The following is a 13,169-nucleotide window of genomic DNA, read 5'->3' as shown; positions in this document are numbered from 1 at the left end:
TCCCTGTTGTTCCTCTTGGCTGTGTAGTGTGCCACTCACAAGTGGGCCACAGGATCCACGTGTCATGCACTAGGGCCCCTAGTACCCATGGCCAGTGGGGCCCCCTGTTAAATTGTGTGTGTTGTTGTTTATCGTTTGTGGTGTATTTTCCATATCTGGAATAATCCTCAAGAGGAATATGCCAAACCTGGCATGTGCAAGTTCATCCTTTGTTTGATATAAGTGATTTATGATTCTGGGTAGATTTCATTTTCTGTTTTGTGGTGTTTGTATGCATGCAAGTATAGGAGTATGATATATGGAATTGGGGTAGAAAACCCAAGGAATCCAATGGTGGCACTGGATTTCAGTTTTGAGGAGTTCTGCAAAAGTGCCATTTTGTGATGAGGGGGCACTTTATCATTTAAGTAGGATTATTTCTGTTTGTGCTTTGAAGTGTGTGATATACATGCATCATATTGTATGTTGCATTATCACTTGTTGGTGTTTATTGGGTGATTTTTTCTTTTGGGTAGAAATGGGTGCGGAAAACGAGTTCGACGAGTATGGTGAGTTCATTCAGGAAGATCAGGAGCAGTTCCACTTTGAAGATTTCACAGGCAAGATGATCGTGACCTTGACACCGTTTCTAGGTTTGTTTTGCATAGTTGAATCGTTCCCATCATTATTTTCTGCTGCCTACCACCTGATATATAGGCCATCAAACATAACCATGATACCTCTAACACTTCCCCTCCTAGCAAATATTGTTTGACTAAGTTTGGCTTGCTCAACCATTTTTATTATAATTTGTAGTTGCTGGTGCAAGCTCGGCCATGTGATAACATAGGAAATTGATATCATTTACTTAAATGCTATTTAATTAATGCACTTGTATACTTGGTAAGAGGCAGAAGGCCCGGCCTTTTGCTAGGTGATTTGTTCTCCTTTTGCCGCCTTTGTTTCGGCTACCGGTGTTTTATTCCATAACTGAGTGCTCCTAACACATTCAGGGTTGTTATGGGGACCCCCTTGATAATTCGTTTTAGTGCAAAGCTTTTCCGGCGAGGCCTAACTTTGGTGTTAAATTTGCTAGCAACTTAATAAAAAAGCATAGCGAATAGCTACCCCGAGGAAATTAATCAACAACCCGGGCCAATGCTCCTCATGAGTGTTCGTCCAACCTGAGTGATGTCCGGCGCCCCCTGTTCACCCGAGGTTTCAGCCAACCCAACGTCTAGCTCATCCAACCGTTCCATGGGAACGAGATATGTGGCTCCTATCATGTCAATCGGCACGCTGGGCGACCTTGCTGGATTAGTTTTACCTTCTCCGAGATATCTTGTGCATTGGGATTCCGGTGAGACTGTGAGTCTTCTCAAAGTTGAGGTTTTCCACTAAGGAATTCGACGAGGTCGCGAGTTTTGTGATCAAGGATTTCTACGCGGCCTATGATAATTTGTCATGGATTAGTCGGAGCACTCATGCAGGGTTAAATCTTTCAGAAAGTCAGGCCCACGCTTACCTGGCAAACATGGAAACTTTGTTAACATCCGGTTCTAGAAAACTTGAAGTAACTTAATTAAAAACCTGCCAACTGTGTGCCTAACCGTGACTATTTCCTTGAGAGTTCCTTCTCTGATCGAGAACACGGTGGGGTTATGAATGACGTAAGTAGGTGTTCAGGATCACTTAGTGATTATTCTTAGTACACAACCATCATACATAGACCACTATATCTTTAATTCTTGTTCAACGTAAGTTAGCCACCATAAATGCTTAGGTTGCTAGAAACTCAAACATATACCCCATCCTTACCCAACAACTTAGTTAGATTCATTGCCATGGTTATGAGATTGCTGAGTCCTTGTGGCTCACAGATTGCTACAACCACCCGAGGGTACAGGTACCCCAGATACAAATGCTTCCGAGGATACCCAGCTAAAGTGGAAGTTTGACGAGGACAGTGGTCAGCTATCATGACGTACCCCGAGGACTAGAGGCACTTGGTCGTGATCATGGGCCTAGCAAGGCGGGATATCATTAGCTTTTTTCATTTATCTTGTCCGTAGTCGGACCTTGTTTTCTATTTGAATAACGAATGACTGTGTGGATCTATAATTTAGCTTGTGGTGAGTGTGAGCCAAATCTTATTACTCTTCCATCTATTATGTATTGCAATGTTTATCCTATTTGCGAAACACAAAGATGCGACTCTTTCCCCTTTTGAGGCCTCGCCCCCAAATAAGGAAAGTGCCGCATCTTAGACGTTACATCATAGCAGATTTCAACTTGGGTATTTCTTATACACCTGGCAAGGATAATGTAATTGCTGATGCCTTGAGCCGCAAGTCATATTGTAACCACCTCGAGGTTCAAAAGGTTCACCCCATCTTCAAGAATAATTCAGTAAGATGAACCTCCATATTGTTCCTCAGGTATATCTTGTTCCCCATCTTGAAGAGTTCCACAAGATGAACCTCTCTGTTGTTACCTATGGTTCCCTTAGTAACCTAATTGTTGAACCAGATCTCGTGGGCTCCATCAAAACTATTCAACTCTATGACAATTTAGTCGGTAAGATTAAATGCTACCTCAAGGTAAACCCTCTTGCTTCACTGTTGCTGATGATGGCGCCTTGTACTTCAAGGGTCGCCTATTTGTTCTAAGTAAGAGGGAAAATTGAGTATGACTGGAAGTGATGAAAGAAAATCCTGATACACCTCTGTCTATTCATCTTGGTAGTACCAAAATCTACCAAGACATCCGTCAAAGATTCTGGGGTCAAATATGAAGCAAGATATTGCATGCTATGTTGCAGAATGTCTCATTTGTCATCGAATTAAATAAAAACATCAAAGGCCTGTTGGAACTCTGCAATCTATATCTAATCCTGAATGGAAATGGGACCATGTTTAAATGGACTTTGTCACTGATTTTCCAGGATCTCAGAAAGGTAACAATGCTATTCTTATCATCGTTGGTCGACTGTCAAAGTTGCACATGTTCTGGCCATCAAGGAAACGATCACTGCTAGTCAGCTGGAAGTTATATATATGTCCAAAATTGTCTCACTCCATGATTCTACATTGGTAATTAGCTTATACCATGGCAGCTTATTCACTTCAAAATTCTGGGAAAGTTTTCACAAAGCTATGGGAACTCATCTATCCTTTAGCACCGCTTTTCACCCTCAATCCCAAGGACAAGTTGAGCGAGTCAACCAAATTCTCTAAGACATGCTTCGAGCATGTGTCATTTCTTTCGGTAAGAAATGGGAGGAATCTCTTGCGTATGCCGAGTTCTCCTACAACAATAGCTACCAAGATAGTCTGAAGATGCCCCCCTTTGAAGTGTTATATGGGCGAAGGTGTCGAACTTCTCTGAATTGGTCACAAACCGGGGAACGATCACTCTCCGATTCATATATTATCCAACATGCAGAAGATCAAGTCCGCATTATTTGTGAGAATCTGAAGCCTTCTTAGTTTCGTCAGAAAAGTTAGTATGACCGTCATCATCAACATATGGTCTATCAACCTGGCGAAAAGGCTTATCTTCGTGTCACACCAATGAGAGGTGCACACCGCTTTGGGATCAAGGACAAGCTATCTTCTTGCTATATTGGTCCTTTCACTATTCTTGAAAGGCATGGAAAAGTCGCATATCAATTGGAGCTAGAGCTACCGTCGATACTTTCTCAGGTTCACGATGTCTTCCATATGTCATAGCTCCGCCGTTGCTTCAAGGATCTTGTCCGAGCAGTGGATCATGAATTCATGATATGCTTGAGTTGCAACAAGACCTTTCTTATAAAGATCACTCGGTCACATTCTCGATCAAACTGAACATCGTACCCGTCAAAACATTACTAAGTTCCTTAAAGTGGAGTGGTCAAATCATTCTAAAGATGAAGCCGCTTGGGAACGTGAGGATCATCTTCGTGATGAACACCCCGAGCTCTTTCCTTCTACCTATTAATTCTTGGGACGAGAATTTCTTGTAGTAGGGGAGAGTTGTAACAACCCTCGATTAAGCTACAATAATCATTGCAATTAAGCTATAGTGATGGTCAATATTAAGCTTGACGCTTTTGCCAAACAATGCTTGATCAAACTTTGGATCATATTTCTTTTAAAATTCCTGTTGAAATTCAAAGTTGAAATAATAAGAGGAATAAATATTTTGTCAAACATGAAAACTAAAATCATTTTTGGATCACAAATATTCACATGGCAATTATAAAATATGAAACCATATTTTATGAAGTCTTCTAGTGCCTCAAAATAATTAAAACACACGTAAATCATTTATTAAATGACCTTTTTTAATTACGAAGTTTTCCAGTAAATTCAAAGGCCCCAAACTTTTCATGGCTTTGTAAAATAATACAACATTATTATTTGACCAAGTGGCTGATTTGGCAAAACTCCTCTCTTGCTAAAATTAATTAACAATAGTAGATTTAAAAGGGTTTTTAAAAGGAAAAAGGAAAATGGCAAAGGGGCATTGCTGGACTTGGCCTTACCCATACACAGTGTGGCCTTGCCCAGGGCGGCCAACCTTTCCGCTACCTCCTGCCTGCGAGAGGAGGAGACCGGCACCCCCCCCCCCATGGCGACCGACGTGCGCCCCTTCGGCCTTCTAGCGTCGCAACTAGATAAGAGCGAGCCCTAGTGCCCCCCCCCCCCCCCCGCAAACCCTACCCCCTCAGAATCCCCTTCCCTCACTCGCTCCTCTTCTCGCGTTCATCCGAGCGATGCCATGGCTACATTGTGTTGAGCTCGCGGCCACCATCGTCCATGCACCCCTGGAGCTTGTCCTGGAGGTCCGTCGCGGTCTTCTTCCTCTCCCTCGCCGCTAGATCTGAGACAATGTGCTCCCCCGCCGTCGCATGCATCCTCTCCTTCCTCTTCAGGTTCCAATGACCACAACGTCGATCCGCGCCGCCCCGAGCTGCTCTGCCCTCCCCGACCGGCTTCCCGTCTCTCTGTGAGCTCCCCTACCTCTCGAACCCCCTAGTGCTATTCCTAGGCCCTTGTAGCCCCTGATTTGACATACTTTTTCGCCGTTGCCGTTCGGGCATCATCGTCACGGTGGTGGTCAGCCCGTTCACCTTGCGTGCATAGTACAAATAGGTGCGGCTCGTTGAGACAGTTCGATTTGTGCATGTGAGCGTCCAAATGGGCGCCGGAATCGGTCACCAGCGCCCCTCCACCGCTCTCTGTGGTCGCGGGCGTTGTCCACCGCACCTTGGGTCATTGATCCATGGGCCCTAACGGTCGGGTGATTAGCTTAGGATTAATTAACGGTTAGTTTAGACTAACAGTTGTTGACTACTCGACCCCACCACTTTAATTACCCTGTGCCTATACACTATTCGGCTGGACAGGGCCGCCGACTCAGCCTGCTGACTAGGGAACTCGCTCACGAGTCAACCTCTTCTTAGTGGGTGTTGACTGCTACTTCAACAAAAGACCTTCCAACGGCTCCAGAAACACGTGCTGACGGGAGACTGTTCTTGTCTTGATTCTCCTCAGCAACGGCACCAGGAATCCTTCTGCTACGGCTACGCCTTTAGGGACTTCATAGGAAAATATGCAAAGGATTTCCCCGTGGCCTTGGAGCCTGGCGTTGGTGTTCCCTCAAAGCGGAAAGGGTGATGTAGCACAGCGGTGGTAAGTATTTCCCTCAGTTTTGAGAACCAAGGTATCGATCCAGTGAAGGAGTATCACAAGTACCAGCACAAACACAAAGAACCTACTCCCAAGGCTATGAAGGGGTTGTCAATCCCTTATAGATTGTTCGCAAAGTGAGAACTGAAAGCAACAAAGTAACAAAGCAAAGTATAAGCGGAGGTGTAAATGATAGATGTGAATAGACCCGGGGGCCGTAGTGTTTACTAGTGGCTTCTCTCATGAAAGCAAGTAGACGGTGGGTGAACAAATTACTATCGAGCAATTGATAGAACCGCACAAAGTTGTGACGTCATCGAAGGCAATGATTATATCTATAGGCATCACGTCCAAAACAAGTAGACCGATACTTTCTGCATCTACTACTATTACTCCACACGTCGACCGCTATCCAGCATGCATCTAGTGTATTAAGTCCAAAAGAACAAAGTAACGCCTTAAGCTAGATGACATGATGTAGATGGACAATCTCATATCAACGACAGAGCCCACCTTGTTACCCTTGATGGAAACTACTCAATGTGTGCCTTGCTGCCCCTACTGCCACTGGGAAAGGTCACCCCATGGTAAGAACCCTAAACCAAGCACTTCTCCCATTGCAAGAATCATAGATCTAGTCGGCCAAACAAAACCCAAGACTCGGAGAGACTTACAAGGATATCAAATCATGCATATAAGAAATCAGCAAAGACTCAAATATATATCATAGATAATCTGATCACAAATCCACAATTAATCGAATCTCGACAAAGACACCGCCAAAGAAGATTACATCGGATAGATCTCCATGAAGATCATGGAGAACTTTGTATTGAAGATCCAAGAGAGAGAACAAGCCATCTAGCTACTAACTACGGACCCGTAGGTCTGAAGTGAACTACTCACGAGTCATTGGAGGGGCGATGATGCTGATGAAGAAGCCCTCCAACTCCAAAGTCCTCTCCGGCAGGGCGCCGGGAAGGGTCTCTAGATGAGATCTCGCGGAAACGGAAACTGGCGGCGGCGGAAAAGTATTTTCGAGGCTCCCCTGAATTTTTTCTGATTTTTAGGGAATATATAGGCGCAAGATCTAGGTCAGGGCGGCGCCAGGGAGGCCACAATCCTGCCCACCGCCGCCTCCCCCCTGGTGGCGGAGTGGGGGCTTGTGGGCTCCCTGTAGCCCTCCTGGCTTGGCCCCCTGATCTTCTTCTGTTCGGGAAAAAATTATTTCGGGGATTTTATTCCCTTTGGACTCCGTTCCAAAATCAGATCTAAAAAGAGCCAAAACACAGAAAAAACAGGAACTTGCACTTGGCACTGAACTAATAAGTTAGTCCCAAAAAAGATATAAAAGGTACATAAAACATCCAAAGATGACAAGATAACAGCATGAAACCATCAAAAATTATAGATACCTTTGAGATGTATCAAGCATCCTCAAGCTTAACTCCTTCTCGTCCTCAAGTAGGGAAGTGATATAAAATGAATTTTTGATGCTTTCATGCTACCTAGCATAGATGTCCTTTGTAACTCCTCTTATGTGACATGAATGTTCAGATCCGTTAGATTCAAAACAATAGTTTGCTATTGACGTTGAAACAATAATAATTCAAGCAAACTAGCAAGGTAATCATGAACTTTCAAAATAACAAGGCCAAAAGAAAGTTATCCCTAGAAAAGCATATAGTCTGGCTATGCTCTATCATCATTGCACAACGAATTTAAATCATGCACAACCCCTGTATTGGCCAAGTAATTGTCTCACACCTTTACTTTCTCAAACCGTTTCAACTCTCACGCAATACATGAGCGTGAGGCATGGTTATAGCACTATAGATGGTGTGGAGTGTGGTGGAGGTTGCAAGACAAAACAGGGAGAAGATGGTCACATTAACTAGGCATATCAATGAGCTGTGGAGATGCTCATCAGTAGATATCAATGTGAATGAGTAGGGATTGCCATACAAATGATGCACTAGAGCTAAGAGTATGTGAAAGCTCTTAAAGAAAACTAGTGGGTGTGCATCCAACTTGCTTGCTCACGAAGACCTAAGGCATTTCTGAGGAAGCCTATCATTGGAATATACAAGCCAAGTTATATAATGAAATTTTCCCACTAGCTATATGGTGGTGACAAAACGAGAGACTCTCAATCATGAAGATCATGGTGCTTAATATGCACAAGTGTGGAAAAGTGGTAGAATTGTCCCTTCTCTCTTTTTCTCTCATTTTTTTATATATTTTTTGGTGGGCTCTTTGGCCTCTTTTTTTATATTTTGGTAGGCATCTTTGGCCTCTTTTATTCCTCACATGGGACAATGCTCCATCAATGATGATCATCGCACTTTCAACTCAAAACTTAGAAAAACGATGACCACTACAAGGAATATGCTAGTACACGACGCTACTTTTTCATCGCTACATCGTCACTGTTTTTCATTTACGACAATCGCACGACGAAAAACCAAGCGTCGAAAACGGAGCGTCGGAAATGAACAGCAACGACGTTTTGGTCAAAATCGTCGTAACTTTACGATGATTCCTGGATTGTCGTAACTTTATGACGATCCTAAATCACCGCTGACAATCAAACCCAATCCTACGTGGCAGTCCTACGTGGCAAAATTACGAGAAATCAAAACATCATGGTTGAAATCAGCCCAACCCATTTCAATTGATCACATGGGTTGGTTTTATTTTTGGGCCTTTTCTTGTTGGGCCTTAGCCTATTTAAAGCCACTTCTAATATTTTTTTTCAAATTTTTATGTACCATTATAATTTGGGCCCTGGCCTTTTAGTGCCCAAATACATTTGATCCAGTTTCAGTTTTAGCTTTTTTTCATTTTTGAATTCAGCAACTTTTTGTTCCAGAAAGTGATTTCATTTCTATTTGTTCCAGCAACAAAGTGAAACAAAGAGGGAATTCAAACTAGCCAGTGATTTCATTTCTATTTGTTCCAGCAACAAAGTGAAACAAAGAGGGAATTCAAACAAGCCACGACACGACAATAGGTACATTTGACAAACTTAATTAACATAAAAATGAAGCAACATAGGGCAGCCCAAGCACGTGAACTACACTACATGTGACTAGAGCTACCATTTCTACCAGCAACAACTGCTTCTTAAAAGTCTTTCTACCATTTCTACCAACAACAGCAACCATCCATCATCAATCAATTACACTACTATTCCAAAGACTTCGGACCCCCTCCCTGATGTTGCTCTTCTAATCCGTGTACGCGAAGTGTACTCGACCTTGAGCTTCTCAGCATTGGTAAAGTAGGAAGCCTTCTCCTACAATTCACAATTCATTCAAACATTAGTGTGGTGCAAGGATGAAACATTAGTGTGGTGCAAGGCAACGGATCTGAGGATAAGAATTAACAGAAGAGGAATAGTTGAACTCATGCAAAATGGCAAGGCAGATATGGAAACTAATATTCAAGCAACAGTTTGAATCGATGAACATAGACAGTACAAATCCTAACAAGTCTACAAACAGAACCCTAAACACCACCACAAGCATGTGTTTCACGCATGCAGTACCGTCTAGCTATTGTATGACCCACCTCTCTCTCCCCTTGGTTCTGCTGCTACCCTGAAGTACTGCTACTTTGGTACACGATGGAAAGTGCAGAACCAAAACAATTATTTTTGCAGGTAGAACCAAGACAGTTGCTACACGAAAAGTCTTATCTCATTACAAGTTGATTAATTTAACATGATGCTTCCGGACAGAGAAGTTCTTTGATTAAAATATTGAGGTATCGGGCTGGATACATACGGACACAATTGTTTCATAAGTGTTTTTAGTAGACTGTAGCCAACAGCTTTGACCATGCAAACATCTTATGTGCATGTAACTTAGGGAGACTGTCACACAGAGCTTATACAAACAAATTGCAAAGTTAAAACCGATTTTTATTGACAACTCTAAAAATATACAAAACACGCTTAATATCTTGCACATTTTTATAAGTATATTGTGAGGACATAGCGCCCGCAATAGCATACGCGATTTGCAATCCGCTATACCGACCCAAATCCATAGCGAGCCCGCTATCCACTACTTAAAATTGTAATCGCAACACGAGTTAGAACGAGAACAATCGTAATCGCAACACGAGTTAGAACTAGCAGCGTCAATACCCTGCAAAACCTACAAATCCAGGCAGTTGCCAGTCAATGGAATAAAATAGTGTGACAAAAGAATCAACTCATGATTTTAGCAATAAAAGTGGCATGCAGCAGCAACGTGGTTTGATATCCTAGAAAATCCATTAGCATCGCATATAATTTGATACGGAAAAAATGGAAGTTATACCTCCTCTATTAAAGGCTCACTTTCCACCAACTGATAGACATTAGCTGCTTCCAAAGCAACAAGCTCCTTCTTCAATCTCTCGGAGAAAGCATCAGCTTCACCAATGCCCATAACATACCTGCATTATCTACATTTGTCAAACATCTGCTGCCAACAAGTAAGCCAGCAATGCTAGGTTGAAAACAAGCAACTGAAAAAGAATACAACTAACAAAACAGAAATTAATTACTACCGCCGATCCATAATAAGTGTCACAGTTTTGAACTAACCCCAGTTCAAAACTACACTTATTTTGGATCGTAGGGAGTATTAGATATGCAGCTTTCAAGAGCATAAATTAAGCCGACGAGAAAATATCGCTAAAAGAAGTAATACTAATACAGCAAGAAATAGCTAGTAATATGGTCATTTCTTACATGTCAAGAAGTGTCTCCATGTCCTCCTCATCCTTTGCTTGAGACACGAGATCATTTTCCACAGTAACTTTTGCCGTTACTTTCCTCTCAGTCTGAGTAGCAACAGATGTTTCTTGCCCTTCTTTGTTATTCTCTTGGTTATCCAGTGTCACTGTATTTTCCTAAAAAAAGATAATTCAAAATATCAAGCCAACGTGCAATTGGACTCACTTAATCTGTATATAAACCGATCGGTAGCTTGTCGAAAAAATTAGTCCACTTGTAGTAATTTAGTTAAGATGGAGGGGGGTGGGAGGTATGGGGAAGGTCAAAAGCAGGTCTCTGTAATGGGAGACAAAGTTTCTATATGCACCTTTGCCCAAAGAGCTAACTCCACAATATCAATTCCAACAACTTTTGGAAGATAACTAAGTATCTCCTTGCAGATGTTCAAGATACAAAAAAGTAGACGATTTCTGCAAAATAAATAAACAAACAATTGTCAAAGGTCTCTCAGGTCACCACATCAATGTGATCTACGTTAACTTTACCATCAAACAGATTTGTGTTAGTCTGTTACATTTAGTTTTATGTAATACATATACATAGAACTAATTTGCTACTCCATATCTGCTAAAGGACTGGCTAGCTTCAAAATGTTATTTCTAGTTAATCTCCCTTTTTTAGTTATAAGGCAGTGCTCCAGCCATTTTCATAAAACATGAGCCCAAGCCAAAGCAATACAGCACAGTGAAAACAACATGCAAAATATCTTTTGAAGAACGCAAAATGACAATAGAAAGCAAAGCAGCCACTACATGTGCACAGTTGATTTTCTTATACATATTTGTTGGGCAAATAGAGCGGAGAGAAGATACAAAATGTTTTTTGCAAAAAAAAAACAATCTAAAGGAGAGTAAACATCATGTAAGAGAACGTCATTATCGTTTTGATGAATATGTAGACTTCAAAAACATGTAAAAAAAGGAAGGAAAACAGGCTAACCAAAAGTAGCAGATCTAACACCACAAAGAAGACTTTCTAGGGAACAACATATCATCAATGTTTCGCATCGTCCATTGTGGAGGAGCAACAGCCTGATTCCTAAGGTTATGAAACCCCCACAGTGCAGTTTATTAAATGGTTAGAAGTGGATATGACAAATAGCTTCTTTAACTACCAACAGAAGAAGAATGCAAGGGGAACTATACCAGAACAAATGTGCAACCACTAGGGTCACTTGAAATAACCTCAACCTTCGTAAGATGTTTCAACTTGTAAAGTTTGGCTGGCTGAAACAAAAGGATCAGGTTAAGTTTCTAACAGAAGACTGAAAAGCAGAGGAAAAATACCACAACAGAAGGTAGTGAAAATCCTTTATCTGATCGGCTGACGGTGCATATAAAATGCAGATAGTGGGTATGTTACGCACATATGATGATTCATGAGGTAGACAATGATCGAAATATAGAAGAGCATATGCAGCATTAGCCAATAAAACTACACAAATCCAACAGTTACTCCATCTGGTTGACAACACCATATCTACGTAGGTGAAAGCTTAAACATAATTAATGCCACTAGACAAGCCAATGTTGTAACTCCTGTTACAAACTGGAGAAGTATTAGCTGGGAAGATTTTACAGTATATACGAAACAAACCTCAAGTACCGCCCCTGATGAATATTTCAATACTCGGAGAAAAGGCTTTATCTGCCTCGCCTTTTCACGAATGTTTAGCTGCATGAAGTTAATATTGTTCAGCACATGCTGTAACATCTTGTATGATAGAACAGTTATTGCCTAATAGTTTCCTAGCACAAAACAATTAAAATAACGAAAGAGGATTATGCACTAGATGCAGCACAGAGACAAGAAATAACTCGCAGGTCTATCTATCTATATAATCAGAGAGGAAGACGGTGGTGGGCGCGTACCTTCGCAAGCGGCGGCAAGGCGGGCGCCGTCCTAGAGACCGCCACAGGAGGTGTAGAGCTTGAGGAGGTGGCTGGCGTTGAGGCCGGCCATGACCAGCTGCGGCTCGGCCGCGACGCGGCAGAGGCAGGGGACGCCGCCCCCGAGGTCGACGGCGGCGACGACGGGCTCGCAGCACTGCGTGGTGGGCATGTCGGGGGCGTAGAAGAGCGCGTCCTGCATCGCCAGGAGAGTGGGGTCACACGGCGCCCCCGGCTACGGCCCGAAGGTGGCGGCCGCCGCTAGGAGCAGCGCGGTGAGGAGGCCCGCGACGAGGAGCAGAGGGTAGGATCTGAACATGGGCGGGGCGGACCTGCTTGGGCAGGTCCGGTGCGGCGGCGACGACGGAGGGGGGCACGTGCGCGATGTCGGCGTGCTTGTGGTGTAGGTACTCGACGAGGAAGACGAGCGCGACTGCCCTGGCGAGCAGCGCCGAGAGGATCGGCACGGAGAGCGCGGACGCGACCTGCACCTGATGACCTTAGGAAGGAGAGGAGGTGTGGATCGGGAGGGGGCAGGGACGGGGAGGATGTGGCGGTGGCGGTAGCAAGGAGATGGGGACGAGGGAGAAAGGGTGGGATGGGAGGATCTGAGTTAGGGTTTGGCTGTGGGTGGGGTTATCTCTTTTTCAGTTTTTTTTCTGTAGATAGATGGATGGATGGATGTGGGAAGGAGAGATGGATGGATGGATGGATGGGCGCCATATCATCGATCCGTGGGAAGGGTTTTGATTGGTTCGGAAAATTAATGATTTAAAATTATTTATAGGTACTAAAAATAAAAGATTTTTGTGAATCATCTATCAAAAATGTTTTTCA

General features: G+C 43.1%; 1 pseudogene; it reads right to left on the bottom strand.

Annotated features, from left to right (window-relative positions):
- Positions 1–8,575: 8,575 nt before the first annotated feature.
- LOC123402011 lies at positions 8,576–12,949 on the bottom strand (annotated as a pseudogene).
- Positions 12,950–13,169: the final 220 nt, after the last annotated feature.

This window comes from Hordeum vulgare, chromosome 6H, assembly GCF_904849725.1.
Source record: "Hordeum vulgare subsp. vulgare chromosome 6H, MorexV3_pseudomolecules_assembly, whole genome shotgun sequence".
NCBI lineage: Eukaryota > Viridiplantae > Streptophyta > Magnoliopsida > Poales > Poaceae > Hordeum > Hordeum vulgare.
The sequence above is the reverse complement of the archived record's forward strand: the minus strand, read 5'-3'. Positions and strand labels throughout refer to the sequence as shown.